The following is a 13742-nucleotide window of genomic DNA, read 5'->3' as shown; positions in this document are numbered from 1 at the left end:
CTCCTCCCGCCTTCAATCTTTCCCAGCATCAGGGTGTTTTCCAATGAGTCAGTTCTTCTCATCAGGTGGCCAAAGTATTGGAGTTTCAGCTTCAGCATCAGTCCTTCCAATGAATATTCAGGACTGATTTCATTTAAGATGGACTGGTTGGATCTCCTTGCAGTCCAAGGGACTCTCAAGAATTTTCTCCAACACCACAGTTAAGAAGGCTCAGTTCTTCAGCACTCAGCTTTCTTTATAGTCCAACTCTCACTACTGGAAAAACCATAGCCTTGACTAGATGGACCTTTGTTGGCAAAGTAATGTCTCTGGTTTTTAATATGCTGTCTAGGTTGGTCATAACTTTCCTTCCAAGGAGTAAGTGTCTTTTAATTTCATGGTGCAGTCACCATCTGCAGTGATTTTTGAGCCCCCCCAAAATAAAGTCAGCCACTGTTTCCACTGTTTCCCCATCTATTTCCCATGAAGTGATGGGGCCAGACCATGATCTTAGTTTTCTGAATGTTGAGCTTTAAGCCAACTTTTTCACTCTCCTCTTTTACTTTCATCAAGAGACGCTTTAGTTCTTCTTTGCTTTCTGCCATAGGCATGGGTCATCTGCATAGCTGAGGTTATTGGTTTTCTCCCGGGAATCTTGTTTCCACCTTGTGCTTCATCCAGCCCAGCGTTTCTCATGATGTATTTTGCACATAAGTTAAATAAGCAGGGTGACAATATACAGCCTTGACGTACTCCTTTCCCTGTTTGACATTCTAAAACACATTTACTGCCTACCCCTACAGTTTGCATTTTTGATGTCATATTTTATATCTTCATGTTTATCCCTTAAATGTTTATTGTAGTTGTAGTTGGTTTTACAATTTTTATCATTTTATTTTCATGCTAGCTTATTTAATTGGTTGAACATCAGTCCTTTGCTTTTACTATTCTGATTTTTTCTTTTCTATAAATTCTTACTACTTGTTACAGTCTTTTCTTTTCTACTTAGTGAAGACCCTTTAACATTTCTTCAAGATGGGTTTAGTATTGATGAACATTTTTAGGTTTTGCTTGTCTGAGAACTTCTTTATCTATTGTTCAATTCTAAATGATAATATTGCTGGGTAGAGTATTTTAGTGTTGATCGCTCAGTTGTGTCTGACTCTTTGTGACCCCGTGGACTGTAGCCTGCCAGGCTCCTCTGTAGATGGAATTCTCTAGGCAAGAATAATGGAATGGGTAACCATTACCTTCTCCAGGGGATTTTTCTGACCCAGGGAGCAAACCAGTGTCTCCTGCATTTCAGGCAGATTCTTTATCACCTGAGCCACCAGGATATTCTAAGTTGCAGGTTTTTCCATTTCAATACTTTGATTATGCCACTCCCTTCTGACCTTCAAAGTATCTATTGAAAAATCAACTGACAGCCTTGTAGGGGTTCCCTTGTATATAACTCTTTGCTTTTCTCTTGCTGCCTTTATAATTCTCTCTTTATATTTATTTTTCCTTTTTAATTATGCCATGTCTTGGTGTGAGTCTCTTTGAGTTCCTCTTGATTGAGACCCTCTGTGCTTCCTGTACTTATATAACTGTTTCTTCAGGTTGGAAAGCTTTCACCCATTGTTTCATTAAATACATTTTCAACTATCTTCTCTCTCATTTCTCCTTCTGGAACCGCTACAAGGCAAGTATTGATATGCTTGATATTATCCCAAATATCCCTTAAACTGTTCTCATTAAAACAATTTTTTCTTTTTGTAAAATTTATTTTTTAATTTATTTTATTTTTAATATAAAATTTTTTGTTTTAATTGGAGGCTAATTACTTTACAATATTGTGTTGGTTTTTGCCATACATTCACATGAATCAGCCATGGGTGTATACATATGTTCCCCATCCATACTCTTCCTCCCACCTCCCTCCCCATCCCATCTTTCAGGGTCATCCCAGTGCACCAGCCCTAAGCACTCTGCCTCATGCATTGAACCTGGACTGGCAATCTATATAAGATACGATAATATACATGTTTCAATGCTGTTCTCTCAAATCATCTCACCCTCGCCTTCTCCCACAGAGTCCAACAGTCTGTTCTTTACATCTGTGTCTCTTTTGCTGTCTTGCATATAGGGTCATCATTGCTATCTTTCTAAATTCCATATATATGCACTAATAGACTGTATTGGTGTTTTTCTTTCTGACTTACTTTGCTCGGTATAATAGGCTCCAGTTTCATCCACCTCATTAGAACTGATTCAAATGCATTCTTTTTAATAACTGAGTAATATGCCATTGTGTATATGTACCACAGCTTTCTTATCCATTCGTCTGCCGATGGACATCTAGGTTGCTTCCATGTCCTGGCTATTGTAAACAGTGCTGCAATGAACATTGGGGTACATGCATCTCTTTCAATTCTGGTTTCCTTGGTGTGTATGCCCAGCAGTGGGATTGCTGAGTGTGTGGCAGTTCTATTTCCAGGTTTTTAAGGAATCTCCACACTGTTCTCCATAGTGGCTGTACTAGTTTGCATTCCCACCAACAGTGTAAGAGGGTTCCTTTTTCTCCACACCCTCTCCAGTATGTATTATTTGTAGACTTTTTGATAGCAGCCATTCTGACCGGCGTGAGATGGTACCCATTATGGTTTTGATTTGCATTTCTCTGATAATGAGTGATGTTGAGCATCTTTTCATGTGTTTGTTAGCCATCTGTATATCTTCTCTGGAGAAATGTCTGTTTAGTTCCTTGGCCCATTTTTGATTAGGTCACTTATTTTTCTGGAATTGAGCTGCAGGAACTGCTTGTATATTTTTTTGAGATGAATTATTTATCAGTTGCTTCATTTGCTATTATTTTCTTCCATTCTGAAGGCTGTCTTTTCACCTCACTTATAGTTTCCTTCATTGTGCAAAAGCTTTTAAGTTTAATTAGGTCCCATTTTTTAATTTTTTCTTTTACTTCCATTACTCTGGGAGGTGGGTCATAGAGGATCCTGCTGTGATTTATCTCAGAGAGTGTTTTGCCTATGTTTTCCTCTAGGAGTTTTATAGTTTCTGGTCTTATGTTTAGATCTTTAATCCATTTTCAGTTTATTTTTGTATATGGTGTTAGAAAGTGTTCTAGTTTCATTCTTTTACAAGTGGTTGACCAGTTTTCCCAGCACCACTTGTTAAAGAGATTGTCTTTTCTGCATTGTATATTCTTGCCTCCTTTGTCAAAGATAAGGTGTCCATAGGTGTGTGGATTTATCTCTGGGCTTTCTATTTTGTTCCATTGATCTATATTTCTGTCTTTGTGCCGGTACCATACTGTCTTGATGACTGTTGCTATGTAGTATAGCCTGAAGTCAGGCAGGTTGATTGCTCCAGTTCTTATTTCTCAAGATTGCTTTGGCTATTCAAGGTTTTTTGTATTTCCTTACAAATTGTGAAATTATTTATTCTAATTCTCTGAAAAATACCATTGGTAGCTCAATAGGGATTGCATTGAATCTATAGATTGCTTTGGGTAGTATACTCATTTTCACTGTATTGATTCTTCTGATTCATCAACATGGTATATTTCTCCATCTATTTGTGTCATCTTTGATTTCTTTCATGAGTGTTTTATAGTTTTCTGTGTACAGGTATTTTGTTTCTTTAGGTAGATTTATTCCTAAGTATTTTATCCTTTTTGTTGGGAATGGTGAATGGAATTGTTTCCTTAATTTCTCTTTCTGTTTTCTCATTGTTAGTGTATAGGAATGCAAGGGATTTCTGTGTGTTAATTTTATATCCTGCAACTTTACTGTATTTGTTAATTAACTCTAGTAATTTTCTGGTGGAGTCTTTAGGGTTTTCTATGTAGAGGATCATGTCATTTGCAAACAGTGAGAGTTTTACTTCTTCTTTTCCAATCTGGATTCCTTTTATTACTTTTTGTGCTCTGATTGCTGTGGCCAAAACTTCCAAAGCTATGTTGAATAGTAGTGGTGAGAGTGGGCATCCTTGTCTTGTTCCTGACTTTAGGGGAAATGCTTTCAATTTTTCACCATTGAGGATAATGCTTGCTGTGGGTTTATCATATATGGCTTTTATTATGTTGAGGCATGTTCCTTCTAGTCCTGCTTTCTGGAGGGTTTTTTTTTTTTTTTTTACCATAAATGGATGTTGAATTTTGTGAAAGGCTTTCTCTCTATCAATGCAGATTTTATCTTTTAATTTGTTAATGTGGTGTATCATGTTGATTGATTTGTGAATATTGAAGAATCCTTGCATCCCTGGGATCAAGCCCACTTGGTCATGATGTATGGTCTTTTTAATATGTTATTGGATTCTGTTTGCTAGAATTTTTTAAGGATTTTTGCATCTGTGTTCATCCGTGATATTGGCCTGTAGTTTTCTTTTTTTGTGGCATCTTTGTTTGGTTTTGGTATCAGCATGATGGTGGCTTCATAGAATGAGTTTGGAGGTTTACATTCCTCTGCATTTTTTTGGAAGAGTTTGAGTAGGATAGGTGTTAGCTCTTCTCTAAATTTTTGGTAGAATTCAGCTGTGAAGCCATCTGGTCCTGGGCTTTTGTTCGTTGGAAGATTTCTGATTACAGTTTTGATTTCTTGTGCTTGTGATGGGTCTGTTAAGATTTTCTATTTCTTCCTGGTTCAGTTTTGGAAAGTTATATTTTTCCAAGAATTTGTCCATTTCTTCCAAGTTGTCCATTTTATTGGCATATAGTTGCTGATCAATTTTTTCTTTTTGCTGTTCTGTGTTGTTGATTTCCATTATGCTTTCAGATCACTTATACATTTTGCTATATCACTTAGTCTGCTGGCATTTCTTATAGTGTGTTTTTCATTTCAATTATTGTAGTCTTCAGTTCTGACTGGTTCCTTTCTATATTTTTGAGTTCCTTGTTAAAATTCTCACTGATTTCATCTATTCTTTCCCTAATTCAGTTAGCATTCTTTTTATCTGGTAGGTTAACCAAGGATATAAAACATCTTTACTCTGAAAAATATAAGATGATAATGAAAGATATAAAAAATAACAGAAATAGATGGAGAGACATACTATTTCTTGGATTGGAAGAATTAATATTGTTAAAATGGCCGTATACCCAGAGCAATCTACAAGTTTAATGTGATTCCTATCAAATTACTCAGAGAAAATTACTAGAGCAAATAATCCTAAAATTTATATGGAACCATTAAAGACCCAGAATTGCCAAAGCAATACTGAAGAAAAAGAACAAAGCTAGAAGTATTTACACTCCTTGACTTAAAATTATACTACAAAGCTACAATAATCAAAATAACATCATACTGGCACAAAAACAGGCACATAGGTCAGTGGAACAGAATAGAAAGCCCAGGAATAAACTCACACACTTATGGTCTCATTTACAACAAGGGAAGAGAAAAGATATTTAATGGAGAAAAGAGAGTCTCTTCAGTAAGTAGTGCTTGGGAAACTGGATAGCTACATATAGAAGAATGAAATTAGAACATTCTCTCACACCATACACAAAAAATAAACTCAACATGGATTAAATACCCAAACGTAAGATGTAAAACCAAAAAAACACTTAGAAGAAAACACAGGCAGAACACTCCTTGACATAAATTGTAGCAATTTTTTTTTTGGTCTTTCTACAGCAAAGAAAATAAAAGCAAAAATAAAGGAATAAGACCTAATTAGCCTTAATTTTTTTTGCACAACAAAGGAAGCCATTGACAAAATGAAAGACAACCTACTGAACAAGAGAAAATATTTGCAAATGATATGACTGATAAGCAGTTAATATCCAAAACATATAAACAGTTCATACAGCTCAACACCAAAAAATCAAAAAACCCAATTAAAAAATGAGCCAGAAGATCTGAATAGACATTTCTTCCAAAGAAAACATATAAAAAGATGCTCAACATCACTAAGTAAAAAAGCAATGCAAATCAAAACAGCAGCAAGATATCAAACCACATCTGTCAGCATGACTATTTTAAAAAGTCAAATAATTAATGCTAGAGAGGATATAGAGAAAAGAGAACCATTGTACACTGTTGGTGGGAATATAAATTGGTGCAGCCACTATGGAAGACAGTATGGAGGTCCCTCAAAAAACTAAAAATAGAGCTACCATATGATCCATCAATTCCATTCCTGGGTATATATCTGGAAAAACCAAAAATACTGATTCAAAAGATACACACACCTTATGTTCATCCCAGCACTATTTACAATAGTCAAAATATGGAAGCAGTCTGTATCCATCAACAGATGAATGGCTAAAGAAGTTATAATTTATATATGTATAAGTACACACACATATATATATTTATATACATAACCATAAAAAGGAATGTAATTCTGTCACTTGCAATATTGTGGATGGATGAGCCTACAGAATACTAAGCTAAGTGAAATAACTGACAGAGAAAGACAAATACTATATGATGTCACTCATATGTGGAATCTAAAACAATAATACAAATGAATGTATATAGTAAAATAGAAAACAGACTCATAGATATAGAAAATAAACTAGTGGTTACCAGCAGGGAGAGGGAAGAGGGAAAGGGCAAGTTAGGGGTATAGGATTAAGAGATACTAATTAGTATGTATAAAATAGATGAGCAACAAGGTATAATGTACAGAACAGGGAATTATAGCCATTTTTATAATAACTTTTAATGGAGTATAATCTATAAAAATATTGAATCACTATGTTGTACATCTGAAACTAATATAATATTGTAAATGAACTATACATCAGCTTTAAGAAAAGGAGTGTGAATATGTGTCAAGGATAGAAGCTTTGTGTTTGTTCATTCTCACCCACTAACACTCAGAAAGGCATTTTTCTCCCTACTCTTCTCCTCCCATCCTATCAGACCAAGCTCCTTAGTGGGGCTTCAAATACCTCATCCCTTGCCCCAAGCTGCACTGGTTCCACTGGCCTGGAAGAAAACTCACATTTCTCATCCACACTCCCTCTTTTCACTTCTCTTGTTCTACCCTTCCATCCACCTTCCTCTCCAGTCATCCATCACCCTCTTCATAAGAGCACTCTCATGCTTAGCCCTGTCCCAAGACTCAGGATCAGACCATACCCTCTCCTCGTCTTTCCTTTCCTCCTCTTTGTTAATGGTAAAGCAATGGTAAAATTCCTACAAGGCCTGACATCAAAAACACCTCAGATTCTTTGTGTTTTTCAGTTTCTTTTTTTTTTGTTTGTTTGTTTCTCAGATTCTTTGTGTCCCATTTCTGTCTATGCCTCCCATTGTTTGTATATCCCAGTGTCTTTGTGTCTCAGTGTTTGAGCATCAGAATGTTTGTGTATATCCCAGTGACAATGTGCCCAAGTGTCAATATGTTTTAGCTTCTGTGTGTCCTAATGTCTTTATGCCTTAGTGTCTTTCTGTTTCAGTGTTAGTATATCCTAGTGTTTGTATGTCCTAGCTTTTCTGTATGCTCAAGTATCTATGTGTCTTGGGGTTAGTGTTTGGATATCTCAGCATCTGTGTTTCCTGCTGTTGGTATTTACCCTTATGTGTAAATGCCAGTGTCTCTGTGCCCCAGTCTCTGTACATGTCACAATGACTATATTAAACAGTGTTTTTGTCTTAGCATCTGTGTATACCTCAGAATCTTTGCTTTTACAGTTTCAGTATTTCCTAGTGGCTGTATACCTCAATGTCTGTGTTTCCTAGGTCTGTGAATTGCAAGGTCTGGGTATGTTCCAATGACTGTTTGTCCTACTCTGTGTGTCCCAGTGTGTGTATCCCAGGGTCTCTGTGTGTCCCATGGGCCAAGTGTGCCTGTGTTTGTGTCCCAGTCAATTGTTCTTATTGTCCCTCTTATTGTCAGTTCAGTTCAGTCACTCAGTCGTGTCCAACTCTTTGCAACCCCACGGACTGCAGCATGTCAGGCCTCCATGTCCATCACCAAATCTTGAAATTTACTCAAACTCATGTCCATTGAGCCAGTGATGCCATCCAACTATCTCATCCTCTGTTGTCCCCTTCTCCTCCCACCTTCAGTCTTTCCCAGCATCAGAGTCTTTTCAAATGAGTCAGTTCTTTGCATCAGGTAGCCAAAGTATTGGAGTTTCAGCTTCAACATCAGTCCTTCCAATGAATAGTCAGGACTGCTTTCCTTTAGGATGGACTGGTTGGATCTCTTTGCAGTACAAGGGACTCTCAGAGTTTTTTTCAACACCACAGTTCAAAAGCATCAACTTTTTGGTGCTCAGCTTTCTTTATAGTCTAACTCTCACATCCATACATGACTACTGGAAAAACCATAGCCTTGACTAGATGGACTTTTGTTGGCAAAGTAATGTCTCTGCTTTTTAATATGCTCTCTTATTGTCAGTATATACTAATTCCTGTTTCCTGGTGTCTATGTATCCTATTTACTATATGTTCCAATGTTGTATATTTCCTAGTGACAATGTATTTCAGTGTTTAAGAGCATTACTTTCCATGGTTCTCATAGCTGTAGGCCCAAGTGTTGTATATCCCAATGCTTGTGATTCCTGGTGTCTGTGTGTTGTAGAATCTGTGAATGTCCTAGTGTTCAGTTCAGTTCAGTTCAGTTGCACAGTCGTGTCCAACTCTTTGTGACCCCATGAACCACAGCACACCACGCCTCCCTGTCCATCACCAACTCCCGGAGTTCACTCAAACTCACACCCATCGAGTCGGTGATGCCATCCAGCCATCTCATCCTCTGTTGTCCCCTTCTCCTCCTGCCCCCGATCCCTCCCAGCATCAGAGTCTTTACCAATGAGTCAACTCTTTGCCTGAGGTGGCCAAAGTACTGGAGTTTCAGCTTTAGCATCATTCCTTCCAAAGAACACGCAGGACTGATCTCCTTTAGGATGGACTGGCTGGATGTCCTTGTAGTCCAAGGGACTCTCAAGAGTCTTCTCCAACACCACAGTTCAAAAGCAGCAATTCTTCAGCGCTCAGCTTTCTTCACAGTCCAACTCTCACATCCATACATGACTACTGGAAAAACCATAGCCTTGACTAGACGAACCTTTGTTGGCAAAGTAATGTCTCTGCTTTTGAATATACTATCTAGGTTGGTCATAACTTTCCTTCCAAGAAGCAAACGTCTTTTAATTTCATGGCTGCAATCACCATCTGCAGTGATTTTGGAGCCCCCAAAAATAAAGTCTGATACTGTTTCCACTGTTTCCCCATCTATTTCCCATGAAGTGATGGGACCAGAGGCCATGATCTTAGTTTTCTGAATGTTGAGCTTTAAGCCATCTTTTTCACTCTCCTCTTTCACTTTCATCAAGAGGCTTTTTAGTTCCTCTTCACTTTCTGCCATAAAGGTGGTGTCATCTGCATATCTGAGGTTATTGATATTTCTCTCGGCAATCTTGATTCCAGCTTGTGCTTCTTCCAGCCCAGCATTTCTCATGATGTACTCTGCATATAAGTTCAATAAGCAGGGTGACAATATACAGCCTTGATGTACTCCTTTTCCTATTTCGAACCAGTCTGTTGTTCCATGTCCAGTTCTAACAGTTGCTTCCTGACCTGCACATAGGTTTCTCAAGAGGCAGGTCAGGTGGTCTGGTATTCCCATCTCTTAAAGAACTTTCCACAGTTTTATTGTGATCCACACAGTCAAAGGCTTTGGCATAGTCCATAAAGCAGAAATAGATGTTTTTCTGGAAGTCTTTTGCTTTTTCCATGATCCAGTGGATGTTGGCAATTTGATTTCTGGTTCCTCTGGCTTTTCTAAAACCAGCTGGAACATCTGGAAGTTCATGGTTCACGTACTGCTGAAGCCTGGCTTGGAGAATTTTGAGCATTACTTTACTAGCGTGTGAGATGAATGCAATTGTGCAGTAGTTTGAGCATTCTTTGGCCAAGAGAATGCGCTGGTCATAGCAAACATGCTCTTCCAACAACACAAGAGAAGACTCTACATATGGACATCACCAGATGGTCAACACTGAAATCAGATTGATTATATTCTTTGCAGACAAAAATGGAGAAGCTCTATACAGTCTGCAAAAACAAGACCGGGAGCTGACTGTGGTTAAGATCATGAACTCCTTATTGCCAAATTCAGACTTAAATTGAAGAAAGTAGGGAAAACCACTAGACCATTCAGGTATGACCTAAATCAAATTCCTTATGATTATACAGTGGAAGTGAGAAATAGATTTGAGGGACTAGATCTGATAGAGTGCCTGATGAACTATGGAATGAGGTTCGTGACATTGTACAGGAGACAGGGATCAAGACCATCCCCAGAGAAAAGAAATGCAAAAACAGCAAAATGGCTGTCTGAGGAGGCCTTACAAATAGCTGTGAAAAGAAGAGAAGTGAAAAGCAAAGGGGAAAAAGAAAAATTAATCATCTGAATGCAGAGTTCCAAAGAATAGCAAGGAGAGATAAGAAAGCCTTCCTCAGCAATCAATGCAAAGAAATAGAGGAAAACAACAGAATGGGAAAGACTAGAGATCTCTTCAAGAAAATTAGAGATACCAAGGGAATATTTCATGCAAAGATGGGCTCAGTAAAGGACAGAAATGGTATGGACCTAACAGAAGCAGAAGATATTAAGAAGAGGTGGCAAGAATACACAGAAGAACTGTACAGAAAAGATCTTCATGACCCAGATAATCACGATGGTGTGATCACTGACCTAGAGCCAGACATCCTGGAATGTGAAGTCAAGTGGGCCTTAGAAAGCATCACTACGAACAAAGCTAGCGGAGGTGATGGAATTCCAGCTGAGCTATTTCAAATCCTGAAAGATGATGCTGTGAAAGTGCTGCACTCAATATGCCATCAAATTTGGAAAACTCAGCAGTGGCCACAGGACTGGAAAAGGTGCTAGTGTTAGTGTGTCCCAATGTATGTGTACCTCATGTGTAGGCACTGATATCCATGTGTTCCAGCGCCTGTATATCCCAGTGTCTGTCTCTTAGTGACTATGCACCATTATCTATGTTCCCAGTGTCTGTCACAATGACTATATATCCCCAATTCACTATATATCAAAGTTTCTATGTATCTTAAGTTCTGTCTGTATCTGTGTACCATGATGTCTATGTATACCAGTTTCTCTTTATCTCTGTAAATTAGTGCATTAGTGTCCATGTGCCCCAGTGTCTGTGTGCCAGCATGTTTGTTGTATAGCTCAGTTTCAGTGTTTCTGTGTGCCTCAATCACAGTGTCTATCCCACTCTATGTGCCCTAGTGTTTTTGTACTAGTGTCTGTGTATCTCAGTATCTGTGAAAAGAGTGTCTGTTTGTCCCAGTGTCAGTATATCCCCATGTCTGTAAGTTCCAGTGTGTATGTATCCTAGTGTCTGTGCAAGTGCCAATTTACTGTATGTTCTATTATCTGTGTCAGTGTTTGTTTGTCCCAGTATTTGTCCCACTTTGTTCCAAAGTGATTGTGTGTTCCAGAGTAAGCATGTTTCAGTGTGTCTATGTATTTCAGTGTTTTGTGTGCTTAGTGACTGTATTCCTGTTTCTGTGTGTTTGAGTCTGTGTATCCCAGTGTCTACATATTTCAATGACTGTGTCCCTTCGTTAGCATGTTGTAGTCTGTCTGAGTCTCAGTGTTTGTGTGCCTCATGACTATATCACACTGTATGTCCTAGTGTTTGTGTGTTCCAGTATCTGTAGGCTTAAGTGTTTGCTACTGTGTATGCCAGTGTCTGTATGTTTTCTGCTGTCTGTATGTCCTAGTTTGGGAGGACCCTGATGTTTATGTATTCCATTGTGTACCACACATCTCTATGTATCAGTGTTTGTGTGTCTCAGTGTCTGTATGTCCCAGTGATTTTTTTTCTCAGTGTTTATGTACCTTGTTTCCCAGTGTCTAGGTCCTTCACATTTCACTAGTGTCCCTAGTGACTGTATCTCCCAGTGTTTCTGTATATCCAAGTGTCTATGTGTGTCAGGGGCTGTGTCCCATTGTCTATACGCCCAAGTAGCTGTGTCTAAATGTTTATGTATCCCAGTGTCTATGTATTTTAATCTACAAGTCCTTATTTCTGTCTACTTCTGACTGTGCAACAGTTTGTGTGTCAAAATGACTGTGTGTCACAGTGTATATATACATGCTGATGTATGGCAAAACCAATACAATATTATAATTAACCTCCGATTAAAATAAATAAATTTATATTAAAAAAATGACTGTGTGTCACAGTGTATATATAGTTCCCAGTACCTATAGATCACAGCCTCTCTGTACTCTAATGGCTGGGTGTCCCAATATTTGTTTATGCCCTAATGACTGTATGTTCTAGTATCTGTGTGTCTTTATGTTTGTGTATGTTCCAATATCTGTGCACACAGATAGGAAAACACAGATACTGGAACACACAGAGGCTCACAAATGCCCTGACACAGAGATGCACAGATTTTTTATATGTCCCATGGCCTGTGAACCCCAGTGACTGTTTGCATGTTGTGTATGTCTCTTAATTTCAGTGCTTGTATACTTCAGTACCTGTAGCCCAGTGTCTGTGTGTCACAACATCTGTTTGATCCAGTTTTGTGGTGGTTCTATGACGGTTCCATGTCTGTATGTGCCTCAATAACTGCATGTCCCAGGATGTGTCCCAATTTCTGTGTGTTCTGATGTCAGTGTACCTCAGTGTGTGTATATTCCAGTGTTTGCTTGTTCCACTGTTTGTGAGGTAAAGTGTCTGTATGTCTTAGTGTTTTTAAATGTCCTTATGTTTCTGTGCTTCAATATCTGTGTTCTATTTTTGTGTATTCTAGTCTCTGTATGATCCTGAGTTTCATTTTTTTCATATTTAAGTCTCTATGCCTCAGTTTCCTTGTGTCCCAGTGGTGCTATGTCCCAGTGTGTGTGTGTGTCCCAGGTTCTATGTATCCTTCTGTTTGTATATCCCAGTGTCTGTGTATACCAGTACCTGTGTGGCAGTGTCTGGTCCCATTGTTTCTGTGTGCCAGCATCCCAGTGTGTTCTGATGACTGTTCTAGTATCTTTGTGTGTTGCATTAGTATATTCCAGTGTCTCTCTGTGTTTTATTGGTTGGCTATATTTCCCAATGGCTATGTGCCTCTTAATGTATGTATGAGCAAGTGTTTGGCTGTGTTTCAGTGTCTACATATTTTAGTTTCTCAAGGTTTCTGTGTTTCAATGTCTCTGTGTTCTGGTGTCTGTGGTTTCCTTTGCATATTGTAGTTCACTATCTGCATATCCTTGGTTCCCCATAATTCTGTGAGTTTCTGTTTCCTGTTCTTTATGCACCTGTCTTATACACTCTATTGGTCTTTTTATTTCAGTGTCTGTATGTTCACCTCTCTGGGTTTCTTGGAGTCTCTGACTGTATTCTCCTGCTTCTATCTGTTGTTTCTGTGTGTCCTTGATCTCTGTATGTTAGTATTTGTGTATCTTTATTCTTCAATGTACTTGAGTCTTTGCATATCTTAAACCTTTGCATATCTTGTGCTCTAGTGGTCTATATTTCCCTGTCTCTGTGTGCCCATGGATCTCTGCATATTAGTGTCTGGGCATCCAATGAGCCTTTCTGTTTGAGTGTTGGTGCATCCCCTTTTCTGTTCATCATTGAATTTTTGTGTTCCTGAATCTTTACATGTTCCTGGATCTTTGCATTTTCCTGAGTCTTTATTGTGTCCTTGTGTCTTTGCTCCTCCTTGAATCTGCATGTCCCTGAGTCTTTGCATGTGATCTAGGATCTAGTGTTTGTGCATCACTGTGTCAGGGCGTTCATGAGCCTCTGTGTGTTCCAGTATCTGTGTGTT

This window comes from Bos mutus, chromosome X (assembly GCF_027580195.1).
Source record: "Bos mutus isolate GX-2022 chromosome X, NWIPB_WYAK_1.1, whole genome shotgun sequence".
Lineage (NCBI taxonomy): Eukaryota > Metazoa > Chordata > Mammalia > Artiodactyla > Bovidae > Bos > Bos mutus.
This window is presented reverse-complemented; position numbering follows the sequence as displayed.